We start from the raw sequence: 12,947 nt of genomic DNA, 5'->3' as shown, positions 1-12,947 counted from the left end.
AACCCTAGCTGGAAAACCCTAACCCTAGTTTGAAACCCTAACTGAAAACCCTAGCTGGAAACCCTAACCCTAGTTTGAAACCCTAACTGAAAACCTAGCTGGAAACCCCTAACCCTAGTTTGAAACCTAGCTGGAAACCCTAACCCTAGTTTGAAACCCTAACTGAAACCCTAGCTGGAAACCCTAACCCTAGTTTGAAACCCTAACTGAAAACCCTAGCTGGAAACCCTAACCCTAGTTTGAAACCCTAACCCTAGTTTGAAACCCTAACTGAAAACCCTAGCTGGAAACCCTAACCCTAGTTTGAAACCCTAACTGTAAAACCCTAGCTGGAAACCCTAACCCTAGTTTGAAACCCTAGCTGGAACCCTAACCCTAGTTTGAAACCCTAACTGAAAACCCTAGCTGGAAACCCTAACCCTAGTTTGAAACCCTAACTGAAAACCCTAGCTGGAAACCCTAACCCTAGTTTGAAACCCTAACCCTAGATCTGAAACCCTAACCTTGAAAACCCTAGCTGGAAACCCTAACCCTAGTTTGAAACCCTAACTGAAAACCCTAGCTGGAAACCCTAACCCTAGTTTGAAACCCTAACTGAAAACCCTAGCTGGAAACCCTAACCCTAGTTTGAAACCCTAACTGAAAACCCTAGCTGGAAACCCTAACCCTAGTTTGAAACCCTAACTGAAAACCCTAGCTGGAAACCCTAACCCTAGTTTGAAACCCTAGCTGGAAACCCTAACCCTAGTTTGAAACCCTAACTGAAAACCCTAGCTGGAAACCCTAACCCTAGTTTGAAACCCTAACTGAAAACCCTAGCTGGAAACCCTAACCCTAGTTTGAAACCCTAACTGAAAACCCTAGCTGGAAACCCTAACCCTAGTTTGAAACCCTAACTGTAAACCCTAGCTGGAAACCCTAACCCTAGTTTGAAACCCTAGCTGGAAACCCTAACCCTAGTTTGAAACCCTAACTGAAACCCTAGCAGGAAACCCTAACCCTAGTTTGAAACCCTAACTGAAAACCCTAGCTGGAAACCCTAACCCTAGTTTGAAACCCGAACTGAAAACCCTAGTTTGAAACCCTAACCCTAGTTTGAAACCCTAGCTGGAAACCCTAAACCTAGTTTGAAACCCTAACTGAAAACCCCAGCTGGAAACCCTAACCCTAGTTTGAAACCCTAACCCTAGTTTGAAACCCTAACTGAAAACCCTAGCTGGAAACCCTAACCCTAGTTTGAAACCCTAACTGAAAACCCTAGCTGGAAACCCTAACCCTAGTTTGAAACCCTAACTGAAAACCCTAGCTGGAAACCCTAACCCTAGTTTGAAACCCTAACTGAAAACCCTAGTTTGAAACCCTAACCCTAGTTTGAAACCCTAACTGAAAACCCTAGTTTGAAACCCTAACCCTAGTTTGAAACCCTAACTGAAAACCCTAGCTGGAAACCCTAACCCTAGTTTGAAACCCTAACTGAAAACCCTAGCTGGAAACCCTAACCCTAGTTTGAAACCCTAACTGAAAACCCTAGCTGGAAACCCTAACCCTAGTTTGAAACCCTAACTGAAAACCCTAGCTGGAAACCCTAACCCTAGTTTGAAACCCTAACTGAAAACCCTAGCTGGAAACCCTAACCCTAGTTTGAAACCCTAACTGTAAACCCTAGCTGGAAACCCTAACCCTAGTTTGAAACCCTAGCTGGAAACCCTAACCCTAGTTTGAAACCCTAACTGAAAACCCTAGCTGGAAACCCTAACCCTAGTTTGAAACCCTAACTGAAAACCCTAGCTGGAAACCCTAACCCTAGTTTGAAACCCTAACCCTAGTTTGAAACCCTAACTGAAAACCCTAGCTGGAAACCCTAACCCTAGTTGAAACCCTAACTGAAAACCCCTAGCTGGAAACCCTAACCCTAGTTTGAAACCCTAACTGAAAACCCTAGCTGGAAACCCTAACCCTAGTTTGAAACCCTAACTGAAAACCCTAGCTGGAAACCCTAACCCTAGTTTGAAACCCTAACTGAAAACCCTAGCTGGAAACCCTAACCCTAGTTTGAAACCCTAGCAGGAAACCCTAACCCTAGTTTGAAACCCTAACTGAAAATCCTAGCTGGAAACCCTAACCCTAGTTTGAAACCCTAACTGAAAACCCTAGCTGGAAACCCTAACCCTAGTTTGAAACCCTAACTGAAAACCCTAGCTGGAAACCCTAACCCTAGTTTGAAACCCTAACTGTAAACCCTAGCTGGAAACCCTAACCCTAGTTTGAAACCCTAGCTGGAAACCCTAACCCTAGTTTGAAACCCTAACTGAAAACCCTAGCAGGAAACCCTAACCCTAGTTTGAAACCCTAACTGAAAACCCTAGCTGGAAACCCTAACCCTAGTTTGAAACCCTAACTGAAAACCCTAGTTTGAAACCCTAACCCTAGTTTGAAACCCTAGCTGGAAACCCTAAACCTAGTTTGAAACCCTAACTGAAAACCCCAGCTGGAAACCCTAACCCTAGTTTGAAACCCTAACCCTAGTTTGAAACCCTAACTGAAAACCCTAGCTGGAAACCCTAACCCTAGTTTGAAACCCTAACTGAAAACCCTAGCTGGAAACCCTAACCCTAGTTTGAAACCCTAACTGAAAACCCTAGCTGGAAACCCTAACCCTAGTTTGAAACCCTAACTGAAAACCCTAGTTTGAAACCCTAACCCTAGTTTGAAACCCTAGCTGGAAACCCTAACCCTAGTTTGAAACCCTAACTGAAAACCCTAGCTGGAAACCCTAACCCTAGTTTGAAACCCTAACTGAAAAACCCCTAGCTGGAAACCCTAACCTAGTTTGAAACCCTAACCCTAGTTTGAAACCCTAACTGAAAACCCTAGCTGGAAACCCTAACCCTAGTTTGAAACCCTAACTGAAAACCCTAGCTGGAAACCCTAACGATAGTTTGAAACCCTAACTGAAAACCCTAGCTGGAAACCCAAAACCCTAGTTTGAAACCCTAACTGAAAACCCTAGCTGAAAACCCTAACCCTAGTTTGAAACCCTAGCTGGAAACCCTAACCCTAGTTTGAAACCCTAACTGAAAACCCTAGCTGGAAACCCTAACCCTAGTTTGAAACCCTAACTGAAAACCCTAGCTGGAAACCCTAACCCTAGTTTGAAACCCTAACCCTAGTTTGAAACCCTAACTGAAAACCCTAGCTGGAAACCCTAACCCTAGTTTGAAACCCTAGCTGGAAACCCTAACCCTAGTTTGAAAACCTAACTGAAAACCCTAGCTGGAAACCCTAACCCTAGTTTGAAACCCTAACTGAAAACCCTAGCTGGAAACCCTAACCCTAGTTTGAAACCCTAACTGAAAACCCTAGCTGGAAACCCTAACCCTAGTTTGAAACCCTAACTGAAAACCCTAGCTGGAAACCCTAACCCTAGTTTGAAACCCTAACTGAAAACCCTAGCTGGAAACCCTAACCCTAGTTTGAAACCCTAACCCTAGTTTGAAACCCTAACCGTAGTTTGAAACCCTAACTGAAAACCCTAGCTGGAAACCTAACCCTAGTTTGAAACCCTAACTGAAAACCCTAGTTTGAAACCCTAACCCTAGTTTGAAACCCTAACTGAAAACCCTAGCTGGAAACCCTAACCCTAGTTTGAAACCCTAACTGAAAACCCTAGCTGGAAACCCTAACCCTAGTTTGAAACCCTAACTGAAAACCCTAGCTGGAAACCCTAACCCTAGTTTGAAACCCTAACCCTAGTTTGAAACCCTAACTGAAAACCCTAGCTGGAAACCCTAACCCTAGTTTGAAACCCTAGCTGTAAACCCTAACCCTAGTTTGAAACCCTAACTGGAAACCCTAACCCTAGTTTGAAACCCTAGCTGGAAACCCTAACCCTAGTTTGAAACCCTAACCCTAGTTGAAACCCTAACTGAAAACCCTAGCTGGAAACCCTAACCCTAGTTTGAAACCCTAACCCTAGTTTGAAAACCCTAACTGAAAACCCTAGCTGGAAACCCTAACCCTAGTTTGAAACCCTAACTGAAAACCCTAGCTGGAAACCCTAACCCTAGTTTGAAACCCTAACTGAAAACCCTAGCTGGAAACCCTAACCCTAGTTTGAAACCCTAACTGAAAACCCTAGCTGGAAACCCTAACCCTAGTTTGAAACCCTAACTGAAAACCCTAGCTGGAAACCCTAACCCTAGTTTGAAACCCTAACTGAAAACCCTAGCTGGAAACCCTAACCCTAGTTTGAAACCCTAACTGAAAACCCTAGTTTGAAACCCTAACCCTAGTTTGAAACCCTAACTGAAAACCCTAGCTGGAAACCCTAACCCTAGTTTGAAACCCTAACTGAAAACCCTAGCTGGAAACCCTAACCTTAGTTTGAAACCCTAACTGAAAACCCTAGCTGGAAACCCTAACCCTAGTTTGAAACCCTAACCCTAGTTTGAAACCCTAACTGAAAACCCTAGCTGGAAACCCTAACCCTAGTTTGAAACCCTAGCTGGAAACCCTAACCCTAGTTTGAAACCCTAACTGAAAACCCTAGCTGGAAACCCTAACCCTAGTTTGAAACCCTAACCCTAGTTTGAAACCCTAACTGAAAACCCTAGCTGGAAACCCTAACCCTAGTTTGAAACCCTAACTGAAAACCCTAGCTGGAAACCCTAACCCTAGTTTGAAACCCTAACTGAAAACCCTAGCTGGAAACCCTAACCCTAGTTTGAAACCCTAACTGAAAACCCTAGCTGGAAACCCTAACCCTAGTTTGAAACCCTAACCCTAGTTTGAAACCCTAACTGAAAACCCTAGCTGGAAACCCTAACCCTAGTTTGAAACCCTAACCCTAGTTTGAAACGCTAACTGAAAACCCTAGCTGGAAACCCTAACCCTAGTTTGAAACCCTAACCCTAGTTTGAAACCCTAACCCTAGTTTGAAACCCTAACTGAAAACCCTAGCTAAAAACCCTAACCCTAGTTTGAAACCCTAACTGAAAACCCTAGCTGGAAACCCTAACCCTAGTTTGAAACCCTAACTGAAAACCCTAGCTGGAAATCCTAACCCTAGTTTGAAACCCTAACTGAAAACCCTAGCTGGAAACCCTAACCCTAGTTTGAAACCCTAACTGAAAACCCTAGCTGGAAACCCTAACCCTAGTTTGAAACCCTAACTGAAAACCCTAGCTGGAAACCCTAACCCTAGTTTGAAACCCTAACTGAAAACCCTAGCTGGAAACCCTAACCCTAGTTTGAAACCCTAACCCTAGTTTGAAACCCTAACTGAAAACCCTAGCTGGAAACCCTAACCCTAGTTTGAAACCCTAACTGAAAACCCTAGCTGGAAACCCTAACCCTAGTTTGAAACCCTAACCCTAGTTTGAAACCCTAACTGAAAACCCTAGCTGGAAACCCTAACCCTAGTTTGAAACCCTAACTGAAAACCCTAGCTGGAAACCCTAACCCTAGTTTGAAACCCTAACTGAAAACCCTAGCTGGAAACCCTAACCCTAGTTTGAAACCCTAACTGAAAACCCTAGCTGGAAACCCTAACCCTAGTTTGAAACCCTAACTGAAAACCCTAGCTGGAAACCCTAACCCTAGTTTGAAACCCTAACCCTAGTTTGAAACCGTAACTGAAAACCCTAGCTGGAAACCCTAACCCTAGTTTGAAACCCTAACTGAAAACCCTAGCTGGAAACCCTAACCCTAGTTTGAAACCCTAACTGAAAACCCTAGCTGGAAACCCTAACCCTAGTTTGAAACCCTAACTGAAAACCCTAGCTGGAAACCCTAACCCTAGTTTGAAACCCTAACTGAAAACCCTAGCTGGAAACCCTAACCCTAGTTTGAAACCCTAACTGAAAACCCTAGCTGGAAACCCTAACCCTAGTTTGAAACCCTAACTGTAAACCCTAGCTGGAAACCCTAACCCTAGTTTGAAACCCTAGCTGGAAACCCTAACCCTAGTTTGAAATCCTAACTGAAAACCCTAGCTGGAAACCCTAACCCTAGTTTGAAACCCTACCTGAAAACCCTAGCTGGAAACCCTAACCCTAGTTTGAAACCCTAACCCTAGTTTGAAACCCTAACTGAAAACCCTAGGTGGAAACCCTAACCCTAGTTTGAAACCCTAACTGAAAACCCTAGCTGGAAACCCTAACCCTAGTTTGAAACCCTAACTGAAAACCCTAGCTGGAAACCCTAACCCTAGTTTGAAACCCTAACTGAAAACCCTAGCTGGAAACCCTAACCCTAGTTTGAAACCCTAACTGAAAACCCTAGCTGGAAACCCTAACCCTAGTTTGAAACCCTAACTGAAAACCCTAGCTGGAAACCCTAACCCTAGTTTGAAACCCTAACTGAAAACCCTAGCTGGAAACCCTAACCCTAGTTTGAAACCCTAACTGAAAACCCTAGCTGGAAACCCTAACCCTAGTTTGAAACCCTAGCTGGAAACCCTAACCCTAGTTTGAAACCCTAACTGAAAACCCTAGCTGGAAACCCTAACCCTAGTTTGAAACCCTAACTGAAAACCCTAGCTGGAAACCCTAACCCTAGTTTGAAACCCTAACTGAAAACCCTAGCTGGAAACCCTAACCCTAGTTTGAAACCCTAACTGAAAACCCTAGCTGGAAACCCTAACCCTAGTTTGAAACCCTAACTGAAAACCCTAGCTGGAAACCCTAACCCTAGTTTGAAACCCTAACTGAAAACCTTAGCTGGAAACCCTAACCCTAGTTTGAAACCCTAACTGTAAACCCTAGCTGGAAACCCTAACCCTAGTTTGAAACCCTAGCTGGAAACCCTAACCCTAGTTTGAAACCCTAACTGAAAACCCTAGCTGGAAACCCTAACCCTAGTTTGAAACCCTAACTGAAAACCCTAGCTGGAAACCCTAACCCTAGTTTGAAACCCTAACTGAAAACCCTAGTTTGAAACCCTAACCCTAGTTTGAAACCCTAACTGAAAACCCTAGTTTGAAACCCTAACCCTAGTTTGAAACCCTGACTGAAAACCCTAGCTGGAAACCCTAACCCTAGTTTGAAACCCTAACTGAAAACCCTAGCTGGAAACCCTAACCCTAGTTTGAAACCCTAACTGAAAACCCTAGTTTGAAACCCTAACCCTAGTTTGAAACCCTAACTGAAAACCCTAGTTTGAAACCCTAACCCTAGTTTGAAACCCTAACTGAAAACCCTAGCTGGAAACCCTAACCCTAGTTTGAAACCCTAACTGAAAACCCTAGCTGGAAACCCTAACCCTAGTTTGAAACCCTAACTGAAAACCCTAGCTGGAAACCCTAACCCTAGTTTGAAACCCTAGCTGGAAACCCTAACCCTAGTTTGAAACCCTAACTGAAAACCCTAGTTTGAAACCCTAACCCTAGTTTGAAACCCTAACTGAAAACCCTAGCTGGAAACCCTAACCCTAGTTTGAAACCCTAACTGTAAACCCTAGCTGGAAACCCTAACCCTAGTTTGAAACCCTAGCTGGAAACCCTAACCCTAGTTTGAAACCCTAACTTAAAACCCTAGCTGGAAACCCTAACCCTAGTTTGAAACCCTAACTGAAAACCCTAGCTGGAAACCCTAACCCTAGTTTGAAACCCTAACTGAAAACCCTAGCTGGAAACCCAAACCCTAGTTTGAAACCCTAACTGAAAACCCTAGCTGAAAACCCTAACCCTAGTTTGAAACCCTAGCTGGAAACCCTAACCCTAGTTTGAAACCCTAACTGAAAACCCTAGCTGGAAACCCTAACCCTAGTTTGAAACCCTAACTGAAAACCCTAGCTGGAAACCCTAACCCTAGTTTGAAACCCTAACCCTAGTTTGAAACCCTAACTGAAAACCCTAGCTGGAAACCCTAACCCTAGTTTGAAACCCTAACTGAAAACCCTAGCTGGAAACCCTAACCCTAGTTTGAAACCCTAACTGAAAACCCTAGCTGGAAACCCTAACCCTAGTTTGAAACCCTAACTGAAAACCCTAGCTGGAAACCCTAACCCTAGTTTGAAACCCTAACTGAAAACCCTAGTTTGAAACCCTAACCCTAGTTTGAAACCCTAACTGAAAACCCTAGCTGGAAACCCTAACCCTAGTTTGAAACCCTAACTGAAAACCCTAGCTGGAAACCCTAACCTTAGTTTGAAACCCTAACTGAAAACCCTAGCTGGAAACCCTAACCCTAGTTTGAAACCCTAACCCTAGTTTGAAACCCTAACTGAAAACCCTAGCTGGAAACCCTAACCCTAGTTTGAAACCCTAGCTGGAAACCCTAACCCTAGTTTGAAACCCTAACTGAAAACCCTAGCTGGAAACCCTAACCCTAGTTTGAAACCCTAACCCTAGTTTGAAACCCTAACTGAAAACCCTAGCTGGAAACCCTAACCCTAGTTTGAAACCCTAACTGAAAACCCTAGCTGGAAACCCTAACCCTAGTTTGAAACCCTAACTGAAAACCCTAGCTGGAAACCCTAACCCTAGTTTGAAACCCTAACTGAAAACCCTAGCTGGAAACCCTAACCCTAGTTTGAAACCCTAACTGAAAACCCTAGCTGGAAACCCAAACCCTAGTTTGAAACCCTAACTGAAAACCCTAGCTGGAAACCCTAACCCTAGTTTGAAACCCTAGCTGGAAACCCTAACCCTAGTTTGAAACCCTAACTGAAAACCCTAGCTGGAAACCCTAACCCTAGTTTGAAACCCTAACTGAAAACCCTAGCTGGAAACCCTAACCCTAGTTTGAAACCCTAACCCTAGTTTGAAACGCTAACTGAAAACCCTAGCTGGAAACCCTAACCCTTGTTTGAAACCCTAACTGAAAACCCTAGCTGGAAACCCTAACCCTAGTTTGAAACCCTAACTGAAAACCCTAGCTGGAAACCCTAACCCTAGTTTGAAACCCTAGCTGGAAACCCTAACCCTAGTTTGAAACCCTAACTGAAAACCCTAGCTGGAAACCCTAACCCTAGTTTGAAACCCTAACTGAAAACCCTAGCTGGAAACCCTAACCCTAGTTTGAAACCCTAACTGAAAACCCTAGCTGGAAACCCTAACCCTAGTTTGAAACCCTAACTGAAAACCCTAGCTGGAACCCCTAACCCTAGTTTGAAACCCTAACTGAAAACCCTAGTTTGAAACCCTAACCCTAGTTTGAAACCCTAACTGAAAACCCTAGCTGGAAACCCTAACCCTAGTTTGAAACCCTAACTGAAAACCCTAGCTGGAAACCCTAACCCTAGTTTGAAACCCTAACTAAAAACCCTAGCTGGAAACCCTAACCCTAGTTTGAAACCCTAACTGAAAACCCTAGCTGGAAACCCTAACCCTAGTTTGAAACCCTAACTGAAAACCCTAGCTGGAAACCCTAACCCTAGTTTGAAACCCTAACCCTAGTTTGAAACCCTAACTGAAAACCCTAGCTGGAAACCCTAACCCTAGTTTGAAACACTAGCTGGAAACCCTAACCCTAGTTTGAAACCCTAACTGAAAACCCTAGCTGGAAACCCTAACCCTAGTTTGAAACCCTAACCCTAGTTTGAAACCCTAACTGAAAACCCTAGCTGGAAACCCTAACCCTAGTTTGAAACCCAAACTGAAAACCCTAGCTGGAAACCCTAACCCTAGTTTGAAACCCTAGCTGGAAACCCTAACCCTAGTTTGAAACCCTAACTGAAAACCCTAGCTGGAAACCCTAACCCTAGTTTGAAACCCTAACTGAAAACCCTAGCTGGAAACCCTTACCCTAGTTTGAAACCCTAACCCTAGTTTGAAACCCTAACTGAAAACCCTAGCTGGAAACCCTAACCCTAGTTTGAAACCCTAACTGAAAACCCTAGCTGGAAACCCTAACCCTAGTTTGAAACCCTAACTGAAAACCCTAGCTGGAAACCCTAACCCTAGTTTGAAACCCTAACTGAAAACCCTAGCTGGAAACCCTAACCCTAGTTTGAAACCCTAACTGAAAACCCTAGCTGGAAACCCTAACCCTAGTTTGAAACCCAAACCCTAGTTTGAAACCCTAACTGAAAACCCTAGCTGGAAACCCTAACCCTAGTTTGAAACCCTAACCCTAGTTTGAAACCCTAACTGAAAACCCTAGCTGGAAACCCTAACCCTAGTTTGAAACCCTAACTGAAAACCCTAGCTGGAAACCCTAACCCTAGTTTGAAACCCTAGCTGGAAACCCTAACCCTAATTTGAAACCCTAACTGAAAACCCTAGCTGGAAACCCTAACCCTAGTTTGAAACCCTAACTGAAAACCCTAGCTGGAAACCCTAACCCTAGTTTGAAACCCTAACTGAAAACCCTAGCTGGAAACCCAAACCCTTGTTTGAAACCCTAACTGAAAACCCTAGCTGGAAACCCTAACCCCAGTTTGAAACCCTAACTGAAAACCCTAGCTGGAAACCCTAACCCTAGTTTGTAACCCTAACTGAAAACCCTAGCTGGAAACCCTAACCCTAGTTTGAAACCCTAGCTGGAAACCCTAACCCTAGTTTGAAACCCTAACTGAAAACCCTAGCTGGAAACCCTAACCCTAGTTTGAAACCCTAACTGAAAACCCTAGCTGGAAACCCTAACCCTAGTTTGAAACCCTAACTGAAAACCCTAGCTGGAAACCCTAACCCTAGTTTGAAACCCTAACTGAAAACCCTAGCTGGAAACCCTAACCATAGTTTGAAACCCTGACTGAAAACCCTAGCTGGAAACCCTAACCCTAGTTTGAAACGCTAACTGAAAACCCTAGCTGGAAACCCTAACCCTTGTTTGAAACCCTAACTGAAAACCCTAGCTGGAAACCCTAACCCTAGTTTGAAACCCTAACTGAAAACCCTAGCTGGAAACCCTAACCCTAGTTTGAAACCCTAGCTGGAAACCCTAACCCTAGTTTGAAAACCTAACTGAAAACCCTAGCTGGAAACCCTAACCCTAGTTTGAAACCCTAACTGAAAACCCTAGCTGGAAACCCTAACCCTAGTTTGAAACCCTAACTGAAAACCCTAGCTGGAAACCCTAACCCTAGTTTGAAACCCTAACCCTAGTTTGAAACCCTAACCGTAGTTTGAAACCCTAACTGAAAACCCTAGCTGGAAACCCTAACCCTAGTTTGAAACCCTAAATGAAAACCCTAGTTTGAAACCCTAACCCTAGTTTGAAACCCTAACTGAAAACCCTAGCTGGAAACCCTAACCCTAGTTTGAAACCCTAACTGAAAACCCTAGCTGGAAACCCTAACCCTAGTTTGAAACCCTAACTGAAAACCCTAGCTGGAAACCCTAACCCTAGTTTGAAACCCTAACTGAAAACCCTAGCTGGAAACCCTAACCCTAGTTTGAAACCCTAACCCTAGTTTGAAACCCTAGCTGGAAACCCTAACCCTAGTTTGAAACCCTAACTGAAAACCCTAGCTGGAAACCCTAACCCTAGTTTGAAACCCTAACTGAAAACCCTAGCTGGAAACCCTAACCCTAGTTTGAAACCCTAACCCTAGTTTGAAACCCTAACTGAAAACCCTAGCTGGAAACCCTAACCCTAGTTTGAAACCCTAACTGAAAACCCTAGCTGGAAACCCTAACCCTAGTTTGAAACCCTAACTGAAAACCCTAGCTGGAAACCCTAACCCTAGTTTGAAACCCTAACTGAAAACCCTAGCTGGAAACCCTAACCCTAGTTTGAAACCCTAACTGAAAACCCTAGCTGGAAACCCTAACCCTAGTTTGAAACCCTAACTGAAAACCCTAGCTGGAAACCCTAACCCTAGTTTGAAACCCTAACTGAAAACCCTAGCTGGAAACCCTAACCCTAGTTTGAAACCCTAACTGAAAACCCTAGCTGGAAACCCTAACCCTAGTTTGAAACCCTAACTGAAAACCCTAGCTGGAAACCCTAACCCTAGTTTGAAACCCTAACTGAAAACCCTAGCTGGAAACCCTAACCCTAGTTTGAAACCCTAACTGAAAACCCTAGCTGGAAACCCTAACCCTAGTTTGAAACCCTAACTGAAAACCCTAGCTGGAAACCCTAACCCTAGTTTGAAACCCTAACTGAAAACCCTAGCTGGAAACCCTAACCCTAGTTTGAAACCCTAACCCTAGTTTGAAACCCTAACTGAAAACCCTAGCTGGAAACCCTAACCCTAGTTTGAAACCCTAACTGAAAACCCTAGCTGGAAACCCTAACCCTAGTTTGAAACCCTAACTGAAAACCCTAGCTGGAAACCCTAACCCTAGTTTGAAACCCTAACTGAAAACCCTAGCTGGAAACCCTAACCCTAGTTTGAAACCCTAACTGAAAACCCTAGCTGGAAACCCTAACCCTAGTTTGAAACCCTAACTGAAAACCCTAGCTGGAAACCCTAACCCTAGTTTGAAACCCTAACCCTAGTTTGAAACCCTAACTGAAAACCCTAGCTGGAAACCCTAACCCTAGTTTGAAACCCTAACTGAAAACCCTAGCTGGAAACCCTAACCCTAGTTTGAAACCCTAACTGAAAACCCTAGCTGGAAACCCTAACCCTAGTTTGAAACCCTAACTGAAAACCCTAGCTGGAAACCCTAACCCTAGTTTGAAACCCTAACCCTAGTTTGAAACCCTAACTGAAAACCCTAGCTGGAAACCCTAACCCTAGTTTGAAACCCTAACTGAAAACCCTAGCAGGAAACCCTAACCCTAGTTTGAAACCCTAACTGAAAACCCTAGCAGGAAACCCTAACCCTAGTTTGAAACCCTAACCCTAGTTTGAAACGCTAACTGAAAACCCTAGCTGGAAACCCTAACCCTAGTTTGAAACCCTAACCCTAGTTTGACACCCTAACTGAAAACCCTAGCTGGAAACCCTAACCCTAGTTTGAAACCCTAACTGAAAACCCTAGCTGGAAACCCTAACCCTACTTTGAAACCCTAACCCTAGTTTGAAACCCTAACTGAAAACCCTAGCTGGAA

Source organism: Filicampus tigris, chromosome 6, assembly GCF_054856515.1.
Source record: "Filicampus tigris isolate MCC_2025a chromosome 6, RoL_Ftig_1.0, whole genome shotgun sequence".
NCBI lineage: Eukaryota > Metazoa > Chordata > Actinopteri > Syngnathiformes > Syngnathidae > Filicampus > Filicampus tigris.
Note: the sequence above shows the minus strand (reverse complement) of the source record.